The sequence below is a fragment of the Muntiacus reevesi genome, chromosome 4 (assembly GCF_963930625.1).
Source record: "Muntiacus reevesi chromosome 4, mMunRee1.1, whole genome shotgun sequence".
Taxonomy (NCBI): Eukaryota; Metazoa; Chordata; class Mammalia; order Artiodactyla; family Cervidae; genus Muntiacus; species Muntiacus reevesi.
This window is the reverse complement of record NC_089252.1, coordinates 34,036,270-34,056,784: the sequence shown is the minus strand read 5'-3', so window position 1 is coordinate 34,056,784 and position 20,515 is coordinate 34,036,270. Positions and strand designations below refer to the sequence as shown.

The 20,515-nt window shown below is 42.6% G+C and overlaps 1 protein-coding gene across 4 annotated transcripts in view; it reads left to right on the top strand.

Moving 5' to 3' along the window:
- The first annotated feature begins 7,666 nt into the window (after positions 1 to 7,666).
- Positions 7,667 to 20,515, top strand: part of YES1 (YES proto-oncogene 1, Src family tyrosine kinase) — a 62,206-nt gene continuing 49,357 nt past the window's right edge. Inside the window, exon 1 of one of the 4 annotated variants that reach the window (XM_065932507.1) lies at positions 7,667 to 7,690. The gene's annotated coding sequence lies outside the window, so the exon portion shown is untranslated. Of the gene's footprint in view, positions 7,691 to 8,294; positions 8,488 to 8,670; positions 8,801 to 17,546; positions 17,566 to 20,515 lie in introns of those variants that run through there. The other 3 variants (XM_065932504.1, XM_065932503.1, XM_065932506.1) reach the window with 3 other exon arrangements.

Here is a 20,515-nt window from a genome sequence, read left to right as displayed (position 1 = left end):
TCCTGTGTACATGTACACTAAACAGACTCAGGAAATGCTTTGTTCTTTGGATGTATAGCTTATCATCTCAAAGGAAATGAGACTGGTGATTTTTAAAGAGAATATGTGAGACTTGGAGACTTTTACAAAAGGAGGAATGATTTTTTTGTGTGTTTCAAGGTTTTCAAATAAAATCCACAACTAGACAATAGGTCCTTAAGAGGGCGAAGGAGAATCTAAATATTTTCCTGAACAGAAATTCAAATAAATTTTAAAAGGGCTTCACTCTAATATAAACAAAATTTCCAGTCTGGTTTTCAAAACATCCATTACTTAGTCTCCAACTCTGCTTCTACTTAAACTTGTTGGAATTCGTTTTACATAAAATGAACATGAATGCCAATTTTCTATTTTATGCCAAAATTACCAGGTGTCTGAAAAAAAAAAAATCTCTACTTTGAAGTTAGTCACATTTGGAATTTTTAAATAGCATCCTCTGAAGTATGAATCATTGTACACTGATTCTTCAGTACATGGTTGTTGATTCTTTGGTAAACACGGTTTCAAGTGTTCAGAAGCACAGGGGCCCACAGAAGTCAATGACCAGAACTTAGTGCTCAAAAATTTGAAATGGTTGTAGATCAGTCCACTATGTGTGTGTGTCCAGTTTTGTCTGACTCTCTGAGGCCCAATGGACCATAGCCCGCCAGGCTCCTCTGTCCGTGGAATTTTCCAGGCAAGAATACTGGAGTGGGGTGACATTTCCTACAGCAGGGAATCTTCCTGATCCAGGGATCGAACCCACATTTCTTGCATCGCCTGTGTTGGCAGGTAGATTCTTTACCACTTATGCCACCTGAGAAGACTTAGTCCACTATAAAGAAATAAAAATGATGATGATGACAATGAAGCTAAAAGAAAATTTTTTTAAATAGTGGCTAGTTCTTTTGAACAAAACAAAATCTCTTTAAAAAATTAAATTAGTTATAAACACTAATTTTTTTAGTCTCTAATGAAAGTGTCCAAACTATGTATTTTAACATTAAATTTGGTAGTATAGTAATTCCTTTTTCTCTGAAAAAAAAATCTACATCTTTGAAAATCTTAATATTTATGTTTGTTGAATTCCAATACAAAGACAGTATCCTGCCATTGATTTCTCCAGTTCTTCAAGTTAATAAAATCATAAGATCTCAATACAGCATAAACTGAAATATACAGAATTTGTCAGGAGATATTCTATAAATGTTTTATGAATGAATGAATAAGCTGATTTTTAACAGATTCAACAACCTTACCTCGTTTGGGTTCTTAACCATGATTTTTTCTTATTTATTTTTAATTGGAGGATAATTGCTTTACAATATTGTGTTGGTTTCTGCCATACATCAACATGAATCAGCCACTGGTATACATATGTCCCTTCCTTCTTGAACCTGTTTTTTTGTTTTTGTTTTTGTTCTGTTTTGCTTGAATCTTTTTTGTATGGGAGGGGGGCGGGTTATGACCTTTTTACTGACTGTGAGCACTGAAGTAAGTTGACTTGGAAGGTTTAACTACAGTTACTTAAGCTTAGTAGATTAAAATGTAAACCTTAATGTTGATTTAACATACATCCTTTGTATTTGGCAACGTAAATTATATATGCTGTACATACGGTCATTTTTCAGATATTTGGTTCTTCAGTTGAAGACCATGGTTTAAGGAAGATGTCATTGGAAGACTGCCTTGATAGATGCCAAATACTAATCTCCAGAAAGTTATACTTAATTCATATGTTCTTTCTGAATTGAATTCATTCTTTTAAGGCTAATCTCATACATCTTTTTAAGTTTGCCCCGAAACTTGCCCCCTCTTTCTTAGGGATGTAAGATTACCCAATAAAGAATTTCCTATGAATTTGTAGAATTCCACATTTCTTTTATAAGTGGCTTTCTTATGAAAGCAAAGGCAGGATTAGAAATAGAATCCGAAGATATAAAATGAAGTGAAAGGGTTAGCTGCTCAGTAGTGTCCAGCTCTTTGCGACCCATGGACTGTATTCCACCAGGCTCCTCCGTCCATGGGATTCTCCAGGCAAGAATACTGGAGTGAGTTGCCATTCCCTTCTCCAGGATATCTTCCCGACCCAGGGATCAAAATAGCTCTTCCTTCTAAGGGAATAAGTGTTAGTTGCTCAGTTGTGTCTGACACTTTGCGACCCCATGGACTGTATATACTGAAAAGCCCTTTTCGTATACAAGTAAAAGAAGCATAAATACGCTTTGCTAAAGGATTAAAAATGCATTATGGTTTACATCCCATAATAAGATCTTGTCCGATTTTAATTGCTTACAGATGTAAAAAATAATGATCTATATCACTGAAAATACGAAAAGAAGGCCTAGCTTAAAGAAATATTAAAACAGGTTTTCAAAAACACAGATTTATTCTAAACGTATTTTTAACCAGAGCACAAAGTTAGCTTGCAAAATATTTAATAATAAAAAGTTCCCTGATTCCAATCCTTTATGTTTTATGATCTGATGTCAGTTAATTCAAGAGATAAGAGCCTGACTGATTTGCAGTTTCTTTTCTAAATCTTTGATGTAGGTAAACATTCTAACTTCTTGCCTCCAAGCAGAGTTATGTTCTACTTTCTATAACCCATTTGTAAAAGATTTCCAGGAAGTAGCAATCTGGTAGCAATTTTAGTCGGGGGTTTAAACTCACTGTCAGAGACACTGACTTATTCTGACCACACATCAGGCTTAATGTATCAGGCCAACCACTGGGTAATGGCTAGAGGAATTGCAGATATAGATCCTGGGAGGAAATTACAAGCCGATAGGGCAGAGTTAGCAAATGGCCTTCAACATCTAATGTCAATTTCAGGTGTCTGCTACCTGAATTGCTGTGTTGAGAAGTCTTTTGAGGATGAAGGTGGTGTTCTAGAATAGGGGTCACCAACCCCCAGGATCTGATGCCTGATGATCTGAGATGAAGCTAGAGTAATAATAATAGAAATAAAGTGCATAATAAATGTAATGCGCTTGAATCATCCCAAGACTATCCCTGTCCACCCGGGTCCATGGAAAAACTGTCTTCCACAAAACTGGTCTGCTGCCCAAAGGACTGGGGACCACTGCTCTAGGAGAAAAGGTATGTATGCGCTTCTGTACTGCGATCTAAAAGCAGTGACTCCCCGGGGCAGCCGGCGGGGGGGGGGGGGGGGGTGCCGATCGGCCAGCTGTGTTCCCCTCTTGGGATCTTACATGTGGCTCAAGGCAAGTAGAGTTACCATTGGGGTCCTACAAGCTCTTATCTGCATACAGGCCTCTCACTGTGCATCTGCTTTGTTCTCTCTCTGAAAACCATTGTCTACTGCTCCTGGCTCCCCTGCCCCCACCCCTGGAGACTCAGCTACTGCTACTGGACCCTCCACCACCACCCCACCGGGGATAACCTGAGTCACCTTTGTGTCACTTCCTTCAAATTCCAAATTTCAAGCTAAAGCCTGACAGTTGGGGTACTCAGACCAAAGGGCTACACACCGGCTATTGGGAGAGGCGGGATTCTCAGAGGAGAGGACCTTGGGTTCCACGGACACCTTCAAAAGGTGTCCACTGAAATCTGTGTGTCCGCTGTACTCTGTGAGGTGGAAGGCATGTGAGATGATGCCAAGTGTCATCCAGCTTCGAAACTGCTGTCACAGGACTGAGTGAGGAGCCAAGTTGAGGACAGGAAAGTCTGAAGGTATGGCTAAGGCTAGATTACCTAGGAACCTCAGCCATAAGCTCAGACTTCCCAGCTCTCAACCTGGTTCCTCACTCTGTCCTATGATAGCAGTTTTGAAGCTGGTTGGCTTGAAACTCAAACTTAACATTAAAAAAAGTAAGATCATGGCATCTGATACCATCACTTAATGGGAAATAGAAGGGAAGAAGTGCAAACAGTGGCAGATTTTACTTTCCTGGGCTCCCAAATCATTGCAGACAGTGACTGCAACCATGAAACCAAAAGATGCTTGCTCCTTGGAAGAAAAGCTATGACAATCCTAGACATCATATTACAAAGCAGAGACATCACTTTGCCAACAAAGGTCTATATAGTCAAAGCTATGGTTCTTCTAGTAGTCATGTATAGATGTGAGAGTTGAACCATAAAAAAGACTGAGCCCCGAAGAACTGATGCTTTTGAATTGTGGTGATGGAGAAGACTCTTGAGAGTTTCTTGAACTGCAAGGAGATCAGAACAGGCAATACTAAAGAAAATAAACCCTGATATTCACTGGAAGGACTGATGCTGAAGCTGAAGCTCCAATACTTTGGCCACCTGATGCGAAGAGCCGACTCTTCGGCTTCTTGGAAAAGACCCTGATGCTGGGAAGGATGGAAGGCAAAAAAAGGAGGTGACTGAGGATGAGATGGTTAGATAGCATCACTGACTCAATGGACATGAATTTGAACAAACTCTGGGAGATAGTGGAGGACAGAGGGGCCCAACAATCTGTAGTTCATGGGGTTGCAAAGAGTCAGACACAACTCAGTGACAGAAAAACAACAAAATCTAGTAACAGGCAGGGGCTTCCCTGGTGATCCAGTGATTAAGGCTCTGCACTTCCCCTGCAGGGGGCACTAGTTCAGTCCCTGGTTGGGGAAGTAAAATCCCACATGCCATCTCCTGCAGCCAAATAAAACATACAGGAATAGGCAAAGTGGTGCAGGGTGGGGGGATGGGGGTAAGATTGCCGATGCTGGTAAGAACTTGTCTACATGAAACAAACCTGGGACCAAAATGCAGGAGAACTAGAAAGAACTGAAGTCACAGAAGTAAACCAGGATGACCCTAGAATAGATTCCAACAGCAAAGACTAGATTTCAAAAAAACAGTCCTGGAGCTGGGGAAGCATACCAGGCACAGGATGGAAATCTAAGATCATAGACCAGGTGGTCAAGAAATTAGATACTGGAGAGAGCAATGAAACAGGGCAAAAAGATGGGTTGGATTTGCTGGAGCTCATGTAAGACTGACATTTCTTACATCTATTCATTGTAGGAGATGTCCTTACATATCCAATGAATTGCCTAGGTTAGCAGCAGTCTGTGAAACAACGAAGGTATCAGAAATGGATGTGTTTCGGCACTTCTCCACGGAGCTTGGCACAATGAGCCTAATATTCAAGGATGAATAATTTCCTTTTGCCTGATTTTCCAAATCTTTGCTTAGAGGGCTCCTCATGTTCGCCCTAATTGGCCAGGTGGAGGAGGCAAGGCTGAGGTGGTGAAGATAACCCGAGGCACTGAGTGGACCTAAGGAGCGCCAAGTTTTGGGCAGGTACTTCAAGTCTGGTGGAAGGCATTTTGGGGGAGGGGGTGGTAGTGAGGATAAAGAGCAGAGACCAGTGCATGCACCCCCTGTAGGAATATAAGGCTCTCTAGTTACCAGGAAGAGAAGATTATCATCACAGCCTGAGTGATGGAGGCAGCAGCAGCAGATGATTGACGGCAGGCAGGAAAGGTTTATTCCAAACACAACCATTTCCGGGCAGAATCAGATGTTCCAGGGTGAGAGGGTGTGGCCCTAGCTAAACTCCAAATGTACTATAAGCTGTACATCAGTCAAGTAATTGTAAGTATTAATAAACTTAAATTTTGCATTTCACTTTTGCAAGGACTTAACATATTTCACTCTTTTATTTCAAGCTTTCCCCTTTGTCCGACAGACTCACCCAGGGACCCCACGATTTGGGCTCCTTATGACTCCTGAACCCTTAACCCATAAGGTTAATGCATGGCAGATCTCCCTGCCCTGTGGGAGGCTGTGCTTCTTCATTTGTCCTTTTCACAAATGAACAGAAATCATTTGAAAGCAACTTATTAAACCAAACTCAGTGAGACTTGAGGTTCTTTGTCCTGTTTGTTTTGTGTGTGTGTGTGTTTGTGTGTATTTATTTTTAGCTGTGCTGGGTCTTTGTTGCTATGTGCAGGATTTCTCTAGTTGTAGAGAGCAAAAACTAGATTTCTCTAGTTGTAGGGGATTCCCTTGTGGCTCAACTGTTAATGAATCTGCCTGCAATGCAGGAGACCTAGGTTCAATCCCTAGGTCTGATCTTCCTTGTCCAGGATTTCTCTAGTTGTAGAGAGCAAAAACTAGATTTCTCTAGTTGTAGGGGATTCCCTTGTGGCTCAACTGTTAATGAATCTGCCTGCAATGCAGGAGACCTAGGTTCAATCCCTAGGTCTGATCTTTCTTGTCCAGGAAGATCCCCAGGAGAAGGAAAAGGCTACCCACTCCAGTATTCTGGCCTGGAGAATTCCATGGGCTGTATAGTCCATGGGGGTCATAAAGAGTCTACAGGACTGAGCAACTTTCACTTTCAGATAGCAGGAGCTACTCCTCCTTACAGGCAGTCTTCCCTCTGCAGTGACTTCTCTTAGCGAAGTTCGTGGGCCCTACGCCCCAGCAGTTTTGGCGCTCAGGCTTAGCTGCTCCACAGCATGTGGGGGTTTTCCTGGAGCAGGTACTGAACCCGGGTCCCCTGCATTGGCAGTTGGATTCTTAACCCCTGGACCACCAAAAAAGTCCTGTTCCATTTGTTTTAAATATGCCTAGAAATAAATGAGCCTCTGAGTTTAAGGTTGAAAAGTCTGCAAGAATATTTACAGACTGAAGCTTGATGTTAAGATGAATATTGCAAAAGAAAAAACAGGGAATGAGGCTTCAAAAAATAAAATAAAGATGATAGATAAGAGAAGAAAACATGGATAAGTGAATGTAATGAAACATGTAGGATTTTAACACCCTCGCCCCAACCTTTAAAACTCCATACAGAATATTTTCAAAGCCACCTCACCCCTTATAGAGTTGACTTTAGTATTGTAGAATTGATTTTAGTGTATTTTAACTAGTATTTTAGAGTTGATTTTATGAAGCTGAGAGGTGGTTTTTTTGTTTTTGTTTTGAAGATGAGTTTAGGACAAAGATATAATTTCTACTTTGTATAGAAGTTTAGAAAAGTAACAGTTCAAGGAATTTATTTTCTAGTTAAAAAAAGTTAAATGTTACGTTTCAAGACATGTTTATTTATTCATTTATTTATTTTGGACAAACCAAGAGACAGGAAGGCAGGGAGGCTCTTAGATCCTGGATTAGGGATGGAACCTCCTGCCTTTTGCAGTGGAAGTGCAGAATCTTAACCAGTGGACCACCATGGTTGGTGAACCAACATGAAATTTTTAATGCCCATGACACTCAAGAGCAAATGAGGTTTTGGTAGCTAAATCTATTAAAGCACCATATTATGTATACCTTTTAGTTACTGTAAATGCCTAAGCCTATCTTTTTTTTTTTCCTAAGCCTATCTATGGTTCATCTAGTGAGCTGAAAAAACATTTTTTTCATACCCTTATATAGAATTTCCTAAATTCCTAGAATACCAGAATACTGACACATGATTGTATCGTTTTGTATTTGTCAAGGATGATTCTGAATTTCGCTAAAAACCACAAAGGAAACCAACAGTCCCAACATTAGTAGTTCTGATAACCCCACCAAAGAGGAAATACGAAGAGGAAGTTAACCTACGAGTCTGACAGGGCAGTGATTTCAGCAGAAGAGACTCAATACTCAGCCCTTTCTGACACTGGCCCACGTTTTAGAATTTCAGGTCCTTCTGGACACTCTCCCCTTTCCGTCTAGCAACCGGCTGCAAAATATAGGAGTCTAGCTGGTGGGTACTCTGCCTTCGTTGGAGTGGCAGCCTCAGTTTCCACAGCTGTCAAATGGGGCAGCAATACCTGCCGCCGGCTCCAGCGTCCCCCGGCCCCGCAGGTCCTCCGTTGGGACATCGCCAGCATCGCCTAAGAATACGCGGTCCCAAGATAAGCCCAAACCACCATCACCGGGGGGGTCGCCAACAGAACTCGGCTTCGGTCCCCTCTCCTGGCAAGGCCGGTTCGACCTACTGTCAACAGGAAGCTCCCGGGGCTGGGACAGGATCCCCGGGTCGGAAGGCGGCCAGACGCGAGCGTTTTTGGACGGCGATCAGGCGGGTGATGAGGGTGTTAGGAACGCCCCCTTGGCTCAGGCGGCGCGACTGAGATTTTACTACCCGCGACAAAGGGTGCGGAAACCTAGTCCTGAGGAGCCAAGAGCCAGCCCCCCAAACTCCCCGGCCCTCCCCCACGAAAACAAGGCCCTCGGCACTACACAGCGGGGCGAAGGGACGCGAGAAGGCGAGGGGGCGGGCAGCCCACTCCATCTCGCGGGGTCCGCGAGCTGGGAGGGGGCGCTGTGGGCCTGCTCTCCGCGTGGAGAAAAGCCGCCTCCTCACGCCCCCTCAGCCTGCGCCGCCTCGGGAAGCCGCCCCGGGCCCCGCCGCCATGTTGGGTCGCGATTAGCGACTCGGTCTCCCCACAGACGGCGACCGCGGGAGGGGCGGCCTGCCCCCCGAGGGGGCGCGCGGCGGCGGCGGCGGCGCCGGAAGGCGGGTTCGCCGGAGCCGGGTCGGGCGCGGCGCGAGTTCCGGTGAGCCGGTGACCGCGCGCGCAGGTAGCCCCCGCCCCCCGGGCCGGCACGGGGGGCGGGGCCGGCAGTGAGGGCGGGCCCCGCGCGGGGAGAAGGTGGAGCGTGAGGCCGCGGGGTGCGGAGCCCGGGAATTCCCTCCTCCTCAAGTGGAGAGCCAGAGGCCGGCAGTGCCGTCGTCGCTGCCGTCCGGCGCCCGGGACGAGGAGGTGGAGGACGGGAGCGGGCGCCGCGGGCCTGGTCTCCGCCCGCCGCCCCCTCCCCGCCACCCTTCCCCGCTTCTGCGGCGACTCATGCGAGCGCGGCCGGAGCGCAGGTAAGGAGCCGGCGGGGGCCCCGCGGGCGGAGGCGGCCGACCCCGGCCCCGCAGCGCTAGGCCCGGCGCCGCGCGCGCCCGGAGGCGCCGCCGCTCCCGCCCCCGCCGCTCCGAGTCGGGAAGTTCGGGGGAAACTTCTCCCCTCCCCCGACCCGGCCGGCCCGGCGGGCGTGTCTCCTTCCCGGCGCTACCTGCTCGCCCCCTGCTCGGTCTCCGCCCCGTCCAGTCCTTCCCGGTCCCGCCCAGGTCCGACCTAAGGTCCCCGGAGTGGCGGGAGTCCCGCACCCACGTCTGTAAGGTTGGCGGGCCGCCCGGCTAGGGGGCGGCGGGACTCCTTCGGGCTGAAGTGGGAGGCGGGGGCAGCGGCCCTTCCCGGCCCGGGGTCGCGGGTCCGCGGGTCGGCTGCGCCCACGGCATCTGTGCCGGGGGTGGGGCGCGGGGAGCCTCCGGCTGCCCTTGGTTTGATTGAAAACCGCAACATGTTAAAGTTTTCCTTTGTTTTGGGTTGGGGGTTGGGAAATATGCCGTTTTCAGCGTGCACTTTTACAGCCGTTCTGCCGCTCCGCCTCGCCCCTTGGTTCGGTTCTCTGTCCGCATGTGTTATAGAAAATCTTGTTTTAATGTGTGTTTTTCTTCTTGATAATTGCTTCCAGCTTTCGCTCTATTGGGCATGGGGCAGCGTTGTTTTAAGAAGCTCTTCGAAAATCAAGTCCGACTTAGGGACTGATTTTGTTTTGTAGTGGGTGGGACCCTAGGCGGTTCGGATTGGGTAGAGTTACTTTCTGCTTAATTAATTAAAACAGGCACGGCCTGACACACAGCCTAACGCTTTGTAAGTTGTTAGAGAAATGAAAAGTTGAGTCTACACTGGGATCAAACTTTATGTACATGCCATTTATTATGTGTGTGTGTTCCCACTGGTACGTGCGTGCACATAGGTGATGTCACGTACACATATATGTGATTGTGGTATATTCGTCATTGCAGCTGCAGGAATGCAGTGGCAAAGTTATCTTGACAGTTCTAAGTGTGTTTAAGCCATCCTGTTACGTTATCTGTAGCTAAAACTACACGCTAAGGAAAATATTACTAATACATACATGTGACTATAGGCATTTAAGGCAAAATGGTAAATTTAATTCTTAACTAGTACAATGGTTAGCACACAGTGGACAGGAAACACTTTGAATGGACAGGTAATGAAGTGTCCTGTATTACAAGCTGAGGGTCTTGTGTGCATTAAGTATGGTTTTTCATCTATTCTGTGAGAAAGTTGTATTTCAATATTTATATTTTTTTCTGTTTTACTAATATATTAGACCCCTGCCATAGTTGACCCTTTAAGAAAAGGACATTTAATTGTATTTTAATTTTTTGATATTAGCTAAACTTCAGTGGAGATTTTGAATGTTAGATGACAATTCATTGGGTCCTAAATTTGAAAAAAAAAAAAAAAGACTGCCCTGAATCTAAATACAGGACAGTTCATATCCACATTTCCAGGATAAAATATAAAAGGACTCTTAAAATACATACTCTGCTGTAACCACCATAATGTTATAATAGCTTTAGTTTTGCAGTATGTTTTTGCTGACTTCATAAACCACAAAATTGACTCCTTTCTGTTTAATCGAAAGTGAAATTACAGCTTTGACCTATCTTATGGGATAGGTGGAATTTGTCTTATGGCTGAAGTGTAATATTAATACATGGCTCAAGTTGTTTCTTATAAATCAGATGCTCAAGCTGAAAAATCAGTGTGCAAATCTTCTTCATGATATGTTCTGTTAAAATAATAAATATTTTAAAAGAATAGCAGTGAACTGGTGTAAATGAAACATTACTGACACATGACTTGTTTATATAATAGAGCTCAGTTTTGCATCTCTTTAGGCAGCAAATAATTAATGTAATTTTTCTCTATGTATGCATTTAGCTCTTAATCTAGTGAATCTCTTTAACATAGAGCTTATTGTTAGCTCCTATTAGCATTATAGTTTTAAAAAAAAAGCAGCCTAATATCAAAAATGTTTAAAGAACAGTACAATGTCTAGTGACTTGGAATGCAAACTTAGGTGATAAACTATGTATTTTTTAAAAAACCTGCAAGGACGTGATTTCTAGAGAAGTACCAAGACTGGCGAAGAGGGAGGAAACTGTGATTGGTACCTGGTTCCTGGAGTGTTGTTCTTTCACCTGATGGTGGTTACAAGGGTGTCGCAAGTGTTTAGTTCATTAAGCCATGATCGCTTTTCTGAATCTGTGTCTTAGTCTTTGTGAAACTTTTTTTTTTTCCTTTTTAAAGAAGCCTATGTGTAATGTGGTTTATAAAGGACTTCATGGAAGAACTCAATGTTTGATGACTTTAGAACACTGCTTGGGTTGCACATTTGCAAACAGGTTAGACCTATTAAATGGTAACTGGCAGATAACCAGCAGGTGTTGTAACTACTTCCACATGTAAATAACATGTTAATTACATTAATATTTTGAGACAAGACACCAGATTTAACTTTAAATCCTTTTCAGTTTTGCATGTTGTACATGACAAATAGTAGGTAGCCAGAGTATGTTTTTAAACTAGTGGACACTGTTCTGTCATCAGATATAAAGTATACCCTATTTTTCAGCAAGTTATGGTAACATAATTAAGACTCAAAATTTAACTTTGGCATCAAGGCAATAGGTCTTTTCATCCATTTTCAGTTTTCTGGAACAGTAATCCTTCAGATCAGTCATTTCAGCCTGCATTCTGATATTCTTAAGGATATCTTAAAATTATCAGCTTAAAGTAAGTTTTCGCTTACTCAGACTTCATGAAGATGTGCCGAACAGCCCCTGAAAAGATAAGTGTTTTGTTTCAGGTGACAGTATGACACTGGAGTTTCTGAAATGCTGTGAATCGTTGCCTTGTGCTTTACTTGCTGTATGGAATGGGTTGCCGTAGTTGCCGTGTTGTTTCTTGGCCTTGCTGTAAAGCAGAGTTGAAGAGATCATGTCTGTGCCACATTCTTACATCACAGGAACTTTCAGTTATGTTATAATGGTGATGTTTGTGGCGCTGGCTTTGTTGTGTGAAATATTTACAGGAAGTTTTCGTTAAGATCTTCCATTGTTCAGAGCGCTACATGGCTTAGGTCACCTTCAGTTCACGTTTAAACAGGTCTGTAACACAAATACAAGTTCCTCTAGCGAGGTACAACTGCTTTTCTTTAAAGGAAGTCATCTGTTCCTCTTAAAGTATCTTGGTATCTGGTTGGTAGTGTGTGCGGCCGTCTTGTGTGTGGCGGCGGTGGGGTATGTCTCTCTTTTCTTCCTCTCAGCTGCTCCACAATTAGGCTGCCTATTGCTCAGCTGCAGCTGCTGGGTGATTATGAACCATCCAGCTCCTGTCTAAACTCAGAGGCAGATTTAGCAAAAGAAGCTATAGTAACAGCAGAGGGTGAAAGAGAAGAGCCGGTGCCGCTGCCAGTATCATTTTAACACGTCTATGTGCCAAGGAATCGTTGGCTGCAGCCGCACCACTGTTGTCTTGGAACTAGCAGACTTGATAGCAACACCTCCTGCTCTGGCTTTGGTTTACCTGGTGTGATTCTTTAAGATCTTGAACTTCCCTCCAGGGCAGAGAGGGAATCCTGTAAGTTGGGAGTACAGGATGACGTACAGTGAGGTTACTGGTGAACTGAGCCGTGCTTCCCACCCCGCACCACAGCAGTGCCCCGCAGTGCCCCTTATTTAGTATAGATGTGATTTCAGGTTCTCTGAAGCGTATATGAACCACATACTCTGCTGCTTTAGCTGTGTCTCTTGCAAGTGCTGCTGCTGTTACTGTTGTTTGGTGGGTGGCAGAGCTGATACACAGGTTCTTTGGACTCTCAGCTTTTCTTCCAGGAAGTGGAACACCTTCAAGAGGGATTATTTCTAGAGCTAGCTGCACAGGGCATCTCCCCTGTCACTGCTTGAGTTTGGCAAGTAGGAACCCCAGATTATTTTTCCTGTTGTTCCTCCTTTGTTCTTGGGGTATGAGAAGATGGGACATCAGCAAACGCAAACGCAGCATCAGCTGTATATGGCAAGCCCCAGCCTGGAAGATGCTGCAGGCAAATTGTTGCAGGTTCTGAAATGTTTCTCGGTTTGTGATTACGCCAAGCAGAGAGCAGCGACATCTTGTCCTCTCTTTTACTGTTGTTGTTCAGTTGTTCTGTCGTGTCCAACTCTTTGCGACCCCTCTGTAGCCCTCCAGGCCCCTCTGTCCACGGGGTTTCCCACGCAGAAATACTGGAGTGGGTTGCCATTTCCTTTTCCAGAGGGTCTGCTCCACCCAGGGATCAGAACCCTTGTCGCCGGCCACCAAGGAAGTCCCTGTTTACCATACCATTGGAGGATCTAGGTATTCCCCTTGCTAGTTCAGGTGTTCCAATTTAGTGGTTCAAGATTTGGTCAGTTTGGGGTAGGGGATAAAGAGTGTTGGGAGAAGTAGCTCTCCAACTTACGTAGCCAAAAGGAGGGAAGGCATGCCGAAGACTGTACGCTTGACATTGTTATTGTGGCACATACTCTACAAGACACTGGTGTGTTGATCCCCACTCTCTGTGCTCCCATAGAACCCTGGTATCAAAGCATAGTTCTCCTTCATTTGTAATTATTTCTTCTCATGACCGTGATGTACTTGACCTGTGGCAAGCAACTGTTTGACGTGAATCTTTGAGATCAGTCCCTAGAAGAATAAATCCTTAATAAATTTTTAATTGTATACAAGGATGTGGTTCAGTGTATATTTATATGAGTTTATATGCACAGGCTTTATCCACACATGTTTTTAAGGTATACCTGTACTAAAATTTTGCAAAAGTAGCTTAATGGTTTTTTAGAAGCTAATGTTAAAACAAGTTCTTTAGATTTTTAACCTTCAAAGTTTTGGCCTAGAAAATCATTTTTATAAAACTGTTTAAAAAGTTTCAACTTTAAATGTGAACTTAAAGGTCATTTTGATATTTCTAACATAAACTGGAAACTTTGTTGTTTGAAGTTATACTAATTTCTAGTTTATGTGTTTTTTTTTTTAACTGTTTTAATGAATGTTGAAAACCAAGATCTTAGATTGTAAAAAAAATACATTTGGTATACTCTCAGTGACAGTCAGTTTTATAATTATGACTGAATATTCATTTATTCCAAGGACAAAACGATGAAGACGTCTTCGTCTTCTTGATGTAGCATGTGAAAGAATGCATAGGTCATAGGGTATGTCTGCTGAATTATTGGTGGGGGTGGAGACAGGAAGTACTGGGAGGAGAAGACTGACCCCTGAAATTTAAAGATTGTCCAGTTTCAGCCTCTGTTCCTAACAATGTGTTGATCTAAGCTGATTACAGGAGATCGTTACTTCTTGAATTTTTTTAATGCAACTTTCAGTTTCTTAGTATTAAGTAGAAATTTGGATATCAGTGGCTTTTGCTGCATAAGCTAATACTTAAAACTGTTCCATGGCAAGTTTATTGATTTCTTGTGGTGTTGGTCGCTCAGTCGTGTCCTTCTCTTTGCAACCCCACGGACTGTAGCCCGCCAGGCTTCTCTGTCCATGGAATTCTCCAGGCAAGAATACTGGAGTGGGTTGCCATTCCCTTCTCCAATGGATCTCTTAGGTTTATTCCAATGCAATTAGTATTGATATTGTCCACCTTACAGATACTTTTAAAATAAAAGCAGTCAAGCATTTGAAAAAGAGCAGAGAAGGTAACATAGTGTAATAAGGACAGGACTAAAAGGTGGAAGACACCTGGATTTTAACTCCACTTCTGACAGGGAAGAGCTGTGTTTGTTGGTCACTCAGTCATGTCTGACTCTCTTGCAACCCCATGGACTGCAGCCTGCCAGGCTCCTCTGTTCATGGGATTCTCCAGGCAAGAACACTGGAGTGGGTTGTCATTTCCTTGTCCAGGGGATCTTTCCAACTTAGGGATCGAACCCGCATCTCCTGCATTGGCAAGTGGATTCTTAGGCACTAAGTTATGTGGTCTTGGTCAATTCAGTGAACTCTATAGGCCTCAGTCTCATCCTTTGAAATGGGGGTATAGTTCGCCCACATGTTTTCTAACAGCCTTACGTGACTCTACTACAGTTAAAGTTTTTTATATTGATTAAAATGTTAAGAAAGTGCTTTAGAGTCTAAAATTTGAGATCCGATTAGATATCAGATAAATAAAAGTTAGGGTAAAAAATTGACCCATGGACTTAACACTGGACTTCCTCAAGCAAATGCAGTGTATTCCATTCAATAAGTGGGCATTTATTAAACCTATGATGCAGCAAATACAGTGCCAGTTTTGATGTTATGAAAATGATGGCAGCATGACTACTGCCTTCTAGGAATTCACAGTTGGGTGGAGCTGGCTATAATTAGGAGGCTGTTAATGAATTTTTTAGATTGGTCTTAGTGTGATAATCCGTTAGAATACTTCTCTGATTTTTGGTGGTATTAGGGTGTAATACATCTGAAACTTTTCTTTGCATAGATTTAGATTCCAGTAAACTGATTGAATTCTTTAGGCAGGAAGGCTTGAGTTGATGTTTTTCTAGATGTTAGTTCTTTACAGGTATTAGTGACTCACAAACACAGGCTCCCCAACACCTATGTATAAGTTTTACTAGGAAAATAACACATTTGAAAGCAAGGCTCTTAAAATTTTTTTCAGATTTATTTTGCAGTAAAGATAGAAAAATGAGGACTTACTGATTCATTGAAACTCATAGTTGTGATGTCAGTTAATAGTCAAGACTGGATGACAGCTTTGCCCCATTGTGTCAGGAAAAGAGCCAAAAGCGTTAAAACGAATTTACTTTTTTAATTGACAAAAGGGCAGATTAATTGTTTTGATATTTTTCTTTAATATATGTAATTAATATTTAGAACAAACCGTGGGCGTTTGAAAATGTTTAGCTTTTTAAGGATTGCAGAGTATTGAATAGAAAGAAAGAGAAGGAAGGAAAAGAAAGGAAGCTACAATTGTAAGGTTGAAAGTAAAAATATTTTTCCCGGAAAAAGTTCTTTTCTGTAGGGTTTGTCTTTTTGCTTAGATTCTGGGCAGCCTGTTAGATATAACAGTGTTTCATTGGTAAATATGTTCTGATTGATTTCAGGTTTGGTTTGGTTTTTTAATTCACCAGGATCCATGAACACAGGAAATATCTGACCTACCGAATGCTCTGATTATACAGTGGATCAACCTGTATTTCTGCCAGCCACCCTCCCTCCCCACCTTCCCTGCTTTTCACTATTTAAAAATCACTGCTGTGAGCTCCATATTAGGACGCAAGGACTCTAAGCTTGATATAAGGAGAGGAGCTTCCCTAGTTCCTCCTGCCCGCTTGTACTGAAGCTTGCCTCCTGCTCCAGCTCTGTAGGATAGTGTGAGAAATGGAAGCAGGTCAAAAGACTGAGAGTGAGAAACAAAAATGAGGAAAGCAGAAGGGAAAATTGGGCAGTGGACATAATGCAGAGTCTGTGATTTCTTTTTCACGTCTTTTTATCTGTCTCATGCCCGTTCACTCCTCCTCTTAGGCATTGGGTAAGGAAGGAATAAAACCTGTTTTATGACATATGCCTTGCTATACATTATTATGTTTAACTTAAATCTTTGAAATGCCTTTCCAAAAACACAGAAGAATCATGTGTAGGATAGATTTGCGTTACACACAAAGGAAAACTGAGGATCAACAAGGATATATAATTTGCTGAGGTCACGTGACTAGTTGATGTGCCTGAATGACTGACAGCAAGTGTTTCTTATGAGCCGCCTGCCTTAGGGTTAAGGAGCAGCGATGGAAAGGGGGATTTCTTATCTTTTTTCTTCTTCTTTAAACTGTGCATTTGTATTGGGGCTGAGAATTTGCAACACCTAGATTTTTCTTTTTAATGAAAGTAGCTTTGTGGTGCATATTTCATAATAGATGTCAAGGTCAGATATTATATGAGCTGAAAAAGATGGCTTATTACACTAGACTGTAGCAAGTGCTTTCCTTTTACAAGTTTGGGTTTGTCATGAAAAATTAATATACTAATTCCGAAGCATTCTTTATCTTTTTTATGAAACAAGATGTACAGCCCAGATTAGCAGAGAGACAGTGTTCACATGTTTTTCCAATCTTTTTTTTTTTTTTCTATCTAAATTTAATTCATCAAGGAATTCCCTGGCTGTCCAGTGGTTAGAAATGAGGGCCCGGAATCAATCCCTGGTTAGGGAACTAAGATCTCATAAGCTTCTCACAAGCCATACAGTGTGGCTAAAGAAAAGAATTACATTTAAAATTTTTTTCAATTAAATAATTTTTTTCAAATTTATTAATCAAAAGAACAAAGAAGCATGCAGAAATAGGTTACTACTCTAACTCAACTGTAGTAAATGCTGTTCTTTTGTAAGTTTGGGTTTGTAAAATGTATATATAGTCTGTATGTGTAAAGTCAGCACCCCTCCCCCATATATATGTCTATAGTTTATGCTCATATCAGTTTTCCAACTCCAAAGCTGGATCAAGCTGTACAGCATTGCCTTCTTTTCTACTGAGTACATGATTTATTCCTAGATGAGTTGGTGGAAGTAACTGAAAGCTCTGTCTTATCTACATGGTCCTCATCACGTTTCAGGCCCATGCTTCAGAAAGAGAATCAAGTTTCTGGCTTGCTCCGTGGGGAGGACGGTGATTTCCTGACCCTTGGTGCAGACTCACTAGCCTTCACAGCCGCACTTCCTTCTGGAGGAAATCCGGTAGGATTCTCCCATGCTGGCTTGTTCCTTTCAGTCTTACTGTTCCATGGATTCCTCGCTCTCTGGATGAAGGGTCTCATCTCAAGCTCTGAATGGAAATTTTGTTTGCTACTCTTTGGCCACTGTGTCCAGTCCCAACGGCAATGATTCCTTCCCCACCTTGGCTTCCTTTTCTTTCTTTCAGTATCTCATCTAAGAATGTGCCCTTTGTCTTCACTAGTAAGCTGGAGCACTGTTTTCTGTGGGAATACAGCTTGATGTTGTAGCATTATTATCCCACATAGGATATCTGCAGTACAGTACCACCAGCAGTTTTCCATCACTGCCTGTGCATATCGCGTCTCCATGAGGGTTAGCAGGTAGGTTTTACCATGTTGTGCCAGGGACATCCCTGATGATGCTGTGGTTACACGTCTGTGCTCCCACTGCAGGGGCAGAGGTTCTGTCCCTGGTTGGGAACTAGCCTCCCTGCATGCCAGGCAGCACAGCCAAACAGCAAAAACTGTGCCAACTCTAAATGCTTGGAATGGCTGCCACTAGAATGTAAGCTCCATGAGGGCAGGGATCTCGATTTTGTTTACTAAAGTTATCCCATGTATCTAGAACAATAACACATAGTAGACACATGTTAAATATATATATTTTTTAATGGGGGAGAGTGCAACAGTTTGCCGACAGTGTTTGTCTAGCATGGGCATGGGAGAAAGCAATGTCAGCAGCCAGCTCCTTGCAGAAAACTCATGTGGTAACCTCAGGACTCCTTGCAGTGGCAGGCCCGGTACTAAACAATGACATTGATGCTCAGGATGAATTCAAATAAACATTCTACTTGAGTCTAATGGAGAAACTGAGATTTGATTTAGCAGTGACATGTAAACGTTAAGGAGAGGTGAGAAAAGTGCTTTTAGTAAGTGGATTTTTCTTTATATCATAGTCCCTAGCTTTTTTTTTTTTTTTTTCTTTTTTTTTTTTTTCAGTTGTGTCTGACTCTTTGAGAGTCCATGGTCTGTAGCCCGCCAGGCTCCTCTGTCCATGGAATTCTCCAGGCAAGAATACTGGATTGGGTAGCCATTCCCTTCTGCAGGGGATCTTCCCGACTCAGGGATGGAACCTGGGTCTCCTGCACTGCAGGCAGATTCTTTACCAGCTGAGCCCCCAGGGGAGTCCCTAGCTATGTCTCTGGCAGTCATGCTCTTAAGAACTCTGGCATTTGTCAGTTTCCTTTACACTGATGGCATCATATGCGTGTGTTTGGTTGAAAGTAGAGCTGAGACAAATACTCCTTGGCAGGGCACTTAACCTTCCAGTGCCAAAGTTGCACCACAGAAAGGGAGATGAGATTTTTAGTGGAGAAGTTGCAGGCCTTGCCTTGGTAGGGGACAGGAAGTAGCCTAGCAGTCGCCTGAAACTGTACGATTTGGTTGTGTAAACATGGTTAGAATATTTATTTGAAAGATGTGGACATAGATGGTATCTTAATTCAGGCAACAGTATTTGAGTACAGAAGCGAACTAATCATGATAGTGTAAGTCTCTAAAGGGCAGTTTACCACCTAAAGTAATGAAAACTCTAAAAATGCCCTATACTTTTTTATGTGAAAAGTTAGGGAAACATTCTGGGAGGGGAGGGGATCAGAACAGAACGGGACTTTTTATCTACATTTATATAACACTTTTAGTGATTGAGATAAGATAGTAATTAGCTGTATCAGAGAATTTGGTGGGGGGAGTGGTAGGTGGAAATTACAGTGGAGCTAAAACCTCCCCTTCCCCCAATCTCAAGGCACACTTTCCCTCCCACCGCTCCCACCCCACCCCCCCACCCCGCCTTAAGCCACTTCTCCTGGGGCTTAATAATTTTGATTTTGAATTTTCTTTAAATGAATAGAACTTAAGTCAGAAGGAGGAGCTTGTAATAAAGGTCAAGTTGAAGACAGGGTCAAGAACCTCTTAGGATATTATCAGAGGATGAGTAGGACTTTTAGGATGATTGATGCTTACAAGATGGAAAATCTGAAAGCATAGACAACTCTCAGAGATAAATCCACAGCCAGAAGTAAGAGAGAAACCACAGATCTACAGTTTAAGAAAGTTGAAATAATAGGTAGTGAAAAAGAGCTGACATGTCTTCTTTTTAATCTCCTAACTTCTGTAACAAGAGGATATTATTTAGTGGAAAAGCTAGTAAAAAAGTGTAAGAAACTAGTTAGGAGATAGTAAGAGGGCATCTAGCTTTAACTGATGTCAGGCTTTTAGGTCTCAGAATCCATTGGAAGGTTCTGAAAGACATTTCTGATGCTCCCAGGACCCCACCAGTATTAGAAATCATGGAGACAGATATCTCAAAAAAAAAAAAGGTAATTAAATGATGTCTTAAAAGGTGAATTTTAATAAATGCAGACACCGAAAGTTGCCTTTGAATCTGGACAGAATTCTGTCAGTTTATTAAACAGTTACCATTTATAAACAACTGGAATGTTATTAATACAAAGTATTAATATTAGTAACCTTTAACAGTTGTCCAGCAGCGCTTTATGAAATCCTTTACCCACCTCTTTGGAGTTTGCAGGAATACTCACTCGGGGTCATCTGTCAGTAGTACTTTTCCTGTGTTGCTGAGTGGTCGGACCTGATAAAGCTTTGTTTCCTTCTAAAGGCAAGGGCCAGTGATTCCTTTTCCACATTTTTTTTTTTTTTCTGTCTGTTTTATTTTCCCCATTCTGCAATTAAATCTTCTAATGTCCCTATATTTGCTTTGTCTTTTTGATGATATTCAGAGTCAGGGATATTAACACGCTTAAAGCTCTTTTTATGTATTCTGGGTTTTGTTTTTTAAAGAAAAAATAAATTAGAGTATATGAGCATGGGTGTTTGTCCCATAATGTCTGTGAACATTGTTTTGTTAGCTATGTATGTGAACAATTTTTATTTGCTTTTCAGTCGAAGGCTAC